Genomic DNA, 6,000 nt, shown 5'->3' with positions numbered 1-6,000 from the left:
ACTGTTATATTAGCATTCCGAGGGGTTCCACTCCTCAGTTACAAGTGACTCAAAAATCATTGGCCCAGACAATAAGCTGAACTGCAGAAAGAACACAGGATTGCATATCCTTAAATAAAAAGGGTGTCTTAGATAATTATTTGACTCCAATCATAGCAGAGAACAGCAGCTAATAACAGGGAATACTGAGTTGTGGTGGCTGTGGTTCATCTCGTTTATTCAACAAAATATTTTAAAGACATATACAGTAGTATATCTTAAAAATCTGCTATTGCTTGAAAAAGGATTATTATGTCTCAATTCATACTATTATTAATGGCTTCCTAATAATAGAACATATAGGCCTGGACTAAGCCCAAACTGTGATCTTCAAGTAATTGCAAATTCCAGATCCAGTATTTGGTGGCAGCGTTTTGCTTTGTAGAAGATCCTTGCTTCTACACATTATGACATACTTGAAAAGTCTCATCAGTATTGAGTCATCATCAAGTTAAAATCATAGTGTTTCTGGTTAAAAGTTAAAAAAATAAAACAAGAAGGTTTATGGAGGCCCATTCATGTTTATTATAGTAAGCAAAATGGTGTGTTTATTATCCTGTTAGCTGCATATTACTGTAGTCATTATGTAGTGTGACAATAAGCATATTATGCTGTATGGCATAGTATGGAAAGCAAATCCTATTTTGGAAAATTAAATACATAATATTGGACTAAAAGAAAGCCATTTATTCACACAACTGGGACACAGGTGCATCCAACAGCCTAAACCCACTGAGACTCAACAGGCGTGAAGCTGAGCCCCTGTACCATAGAGCACCATCTGAATAAATAACTACATAATCTCTGTGAAATCCACACAGCATCAGCAGGTTGCCTTCATGAGCCCCCCTCGCCTGTTCAAGGCTGACTTTTGCCTCCTGGTCCTGGAAAGCCTCAGTGGCTGTGGAGCGCGGGTCTCGTAGTGTGGCAACATGCTCGAGCCGGCACTGTTTGCCTGGCTCACTGTGACGTGTTGACTGTAAAGCTGACTACTTCATTAGTGAGCTGGAGGTGTGCCAAGACATTCCGCCGCACAGCGTTTGCCTTCAGGACCTCCTTTTGTCTCCTTTCTAAGAAGCCGTATAATGTCATTTCTTACACGGCGTTGCACCCTTTTTGTTCGGCTGGCGTGAATAGAACTCATGATATTCTCAATTTTAGTCAACGTGGCTTTATGGTGGTGCAACGCGCAAGTGTGTCTAGCCCCTGTTTGATTTTAAAAATGTCCGCCTAGTAGCTGGAGTTGTCACTTTCTTTGTAGTAAAGCAGAAAACTCCTTCAAGAAAAAAGGTTCCATTTCCCAGACCATAAATCATATCTTGCCTACAAAATATTTTACACAAAACTTTATTGTTTGTTTAATTTATTTAAAAAGTATTATATATTCAAATTACAGTGTGTGCAGTACATGATTTATGAAGACCTCTTCCAGGAAGTAGTAATTGTAGCTACCTGTACATGCCAACTCAGATACTGACAAACAAGCAATGGAAGAAGTGTTTCATAAATTGATAAAATATCATGTTCATTGTTTTGGAGTACACTATTTTAAAAAGGCCCCTTTCTGCATTAACCACATGTGTATTATGTGTATTGCATGAGGCTTCATCTGTGCTTCTTCCAGGCCTGCATACAGTATTTGACTATTTTCAGCTGGTGCCAAAACAGTAGCATCTTAAGCTGCTTTGTAAATATCTGTCATTGTGGGTATTTTTTTTAAAATATGTGTTTATAACATATCCATTGTTAATGTAGTGTGTATTTTGTGTTTTCAAACAACAGATTTCTAGCAACATATACATAGTATTTTGTCCCCAACCACATTGTTTTAAACAAAACTATTTACAGGATTAAAAAAATTAGAAATTTATAAACATACTGAACAGCATAGAGTTTCAGCACATGAGCAATGGATTGCTGTTACTTTGTTACACTTTCTTAAAAAGAAACTTTGATCAATATTCAGTCAAATTTATGCAATTTGACAAATGGACAATTAATTATAATTATGATTAAAATATAAGACATGATAGGTCCTGGAAGCTGTAACTAAAACACACATTGCATTTTTTTTGTAAATTTTTGCTATCTTAAAGGCTGATCTGCCTCCTAGGAGATAAAAAAAAATCAATTTGTCTTCATCATTGCCTTACTCTCCCTTATCTCATTTAAAAAGGAAGTGTTGTAATTGTCACTAGCACCACTGTTAATCAAAGCAAAGATGTTCTAGACTCTCATAGTCTTTGTCTTTTATTTTCTTGTAATTGTAATAGCTTCAAACCTGTCTGGCACACAGACATTTGTATCTACTGACTAAGAGTGGGAGCATCCAGAGATCTAAAAAGAACTGTTTTCTTATTGATATACTTAGTATCTGACATACAGTATCAGTAACACAGTAAAACTATAATTGCCAAATCTAAATAAATGTGATATTCGATTGATTTCTGCTCATTGGTGTCTTCAGTTCTAAGTAATATTTTCCAGCAAGATCTCAATGACATAAAAATTGAATTCATTGTGGATTTGAAAGAATGTTAAGAACACCCACACAGATTACAGTATGTGAGATGAGCCTGCTGCATGCTGTATGAGTAGTGGCACCCAGTTGACAAAGTGCATCTCAGGTAAGGTGGGTATGAGTCAGTCTTCTTCCGCATTTGACAAAAGCAGGTATGCTTACTGTGACATCACTGATGACCACTCCTCCAGACAGTACTAACTCTCCTGTAATCCCCTATAGAGCTTGGCTGTAGATTTGGGGCAGAGAAATTCTGCAGGTCAGCTTTCTCCCCATGCTGGATAATGGTTTTTCTTGAGTCTTGAAATTGAAGATTCCAGATTAAATATGTGTATACAGTAATAAGAAAATAGTTGATAATTCAATTTTTAAACAGAAAAATTACAACATCTACTGTGCCTGTTTTCAACTTATTGGCAGCACTCACTGGCTATCTGTTAATTCAGATGGCTTATATTTACATCTTATACAGTATGTATACTTATCACACATGAAATATGTTAATTGAGTACAAAGGTATTCATTTATAAAGGTAGTCAATTTATTATAAAGGTGATGCCCGGATTGCAAAGAATCTGTCTTATGAAGTTTTGCCTGTTATGTACAGTACTGTACTTCACATAATCATTCCGGAATGCAGCACAGCTGTGTTGCACCTGGGATCTAGGATCACTTTGCACTCAAAGTATTGTTTTGTTGTACAACAAATCACATCATGTCCAATGTAAAATGATGTTTGGAATGCCTCATAGGGATACAGCTGTGCTCTATCTAGTTATTACTCTCCCAGATGCTTTGGGAGTAAATCTGATAGCAAGCAGGGATCATAACTTCCAGAGAAAGAAGTACCTGCACTCTCTCCATAATGTTTCCTCATACATTATTGATTATGTTTTTGTACATGTGATTTTGTATCAACTGCCCTAGCTTGGTCGACTTAAAATCATTACAAAAACCAGCAAGTTACCTGTGGTTGACGCTATACTAAAGCACACACTACTTGACTCCTCCTAGCATTTGAGAGAAAATAGTTTAACAGACTAATATTACAGTTTTAAGAAAATGTAAGTGAATTAATGTTAGTTACTGGGGTTACTGGTCAGCTGCCATCGCGATTATTGATGTAAAGGTTAATTTCAAGCAGAAAAGTTAATTAACCTTTACATGCTCCTTTATAGTTCACATGGAGATGCAGCTCCTCTCTAAAACTATTAAGTTTGGGTACAAATATTTAAACTAACCACAGCTACAGGTATGTGTGAAATTAACCTGAACACAGGCTTTTGTCTTACCTCTACCTGTTGTATGCCAAAGTTTTATCAGAGGACCTGAAATGACATCTGGTCTGGTGAAGCATACTGTAAAAATATGAAGTGGAAAGCAGTCAGTCTACTGCATTATCAATATCTGATGATTTCCAACATAGAATAGAATTATGCAGTATCAGTGTTTCAAATACCCATCCATGAAATAATCTTATCATGCCAAGCTTCTCTTCTGAGATAGTCAGATTGTTAGGGTTTGAAAATGCCAGTGTTCTCCAGCAGTCTTTGAAAATGTTTTTTGTTTGCTATAACCAGATCACACTCTTTTTGGTGCATTTCAGTTGATACAAAATGTCCCACCAAACAGACAGACATCTTTTTTTAAATCTCCAACCTATTTTTATTTGTTATACTGAACTATACGTGGCTTAGAGCTCAAGACTGTTTAGTCAGCAACTGTGATCTCTCAGCTCTCAACTGACATTCTTCGGTATGTTCTTATCTCTCAAACTGGCAATGTCATTTGCTTTTTGCTCTTATTCGCTGTAAACGTGGAATAGATACCGCCACTCTGTCTTCATTACTACTTGGTATTTCACACAGCACAGTTTGTATGCTGTTTAAATTATATTGTTTCACTCACATAACACTTCTAACTTCTGCAAACACTATTTTTCACTGTCTTACTTATCTAATGTCAATTTTATTTACATATTGTAAATCACCTTGGATTAAGGGTATCTGAGAAGAAAATCCTAATAAAAATGCAGTAAAAATATAGTACCTGGTAAATTGATCCATACAGATTTAGCCACTAAGAACACACAGTATTTCTTCCAATTATGGTGCTTTGCATTATGTAATGCATTTGCTCCAAGACGATTGATAGATGGCATTTGGGGTGCCTTAGATATTAGTGAAACCACTGCTTCATTTAATCTGTTTCTGTACTGTGCATGTTTAAGTCCAGTTAATATGGAATATTAATATGTAACAACTAAACTGACTTTTTGATAGCTGAAAATAAAAACAACAGAAGTATAATGTAATATATACTGTACCTGTACACAACAGTATTCTACCTTCTTCATAAACATTTTATGCATCAAAGACTTTAACTATTTTGGAAAATGTTTTGACGTGCTTGTTCTAACTATATAAAGTTTATATACTTCATATAAAGCTGTAATCTTTTAGCCTTTTCTAAGAAAATATAAGTACCACTTGATAGGGAATATTAATATGAAATCATGTGACTAAAAAACAAATTGACAGCTAAAAATATCATTTGTGGATATTTTGTAAACATTTTGATTTTCCTTTAACTACTTTTGTACTTTTGCAGTCCTCATAGTTGTAATGGCCAATTAAACGTTCATAGACTGTAAAGAAGCATATTGTTTAGCACAGTGGTTTAGACACACTGCTATCAGAAGGTGAACTGTTCAATACCCAGACAGAGCATTGCTTTGTGTTTTTTTACATATCCGGTGTTTCAAAGTGGTTCAACACTTACAGGTGTTTACTTGGAGTACGAGTTGAACCCAATGCTCTGGACATCACTTGTTCGACTCGGGGCCATATAAAGAGATGACTGTGACTGAGATTCCCAGAGTGGCAGCTGGTTTTGGATAAGTGAAGATTTCCTTAGCTTGCAATGTAACACCTGCTGCCCCTTGGGAGCCTGCAAGCTTAAAGTGATTTCAGTGAGAGACATGCCACTCCTCCAATCAGGGCTAACTCTCCTGAAAGGCACAGCAGAGCTTGTGGCATGTCAAATGGCAAAGGCCTTTGAGTTGAAGATCTTAAAGGAGACCTGTTGCAGGTGTGAGAGCACAGGTCTTCAAACTCCCCATGAAGAAACAAGATGTGCTCAGAAAGCTCAGCTGATTAACAACTGACAAATCCATTTCGGGAGCATGTAAATAACTATAGAAAATGATTGGTATTCTAAAATTATACTTACAAAAAAGACAGTTATACCAGTTTTGTTGTGCCAATGATGGTCTTCAGAAGTTCTCACAGCTGAACCACATAATATAAGAAGACAGCAGCTTCTGTAACTCAGTTTTATCTTGGAAAAAGATCTACATTCGAGGCAGTGAATAAAGCTCTTTTGTGCTTTAAAACAATGCCTGAACTGCATGAAATATAAAACTGGGAAAAGCATTCATA

General features: G+C 36.1%; 1 long non-coding RNA gene across 1 annotated transcript; it reads right to left on the bottom strand.

The window, feature by feature from the left end:
- Nucleotides 1-1,385: 1,385 nt before the first annotated feature.
- LOC148678108 (uncharacterized) lies at nucleotides 1,386-4,896 on the bottom strand. Its single transcript, XR_015940886.1, has 2 exons — nucleotides 3,853-4,896; nucleotides 1,386-2,860 (listed from the first exon to the last, which is right to left on the bottom strand). It is a non-coding gene; the product is annotated as an uncharacterized LOC148678108 (long non-coding RNA).
- Between the last annotated feature and the right edge of the window lie 1,104 nt (nucleotides 4,897-6,000).

The sequence above is a fragment of the Lepisosteus platostomus genome, chromosome 1 (assembly GCF_059453375.1).
Source record: "Lepisosteus platostomus isolate fLepPlt1 chromosome 1, fLepPlt1.hap1, whole genome shotgun sequence".
Classification (NCBI taxonomy): domain Eukaryota; kingdom Metazoa; phylum Chordata; class Actinopteri; order Semionotiformes; family Lepisosteidae; genus Lepisosteus; species Lepisosteus platostomus.
This window is presented reverse-complemented; position numbering and strand designations above follow the sequence as displayed.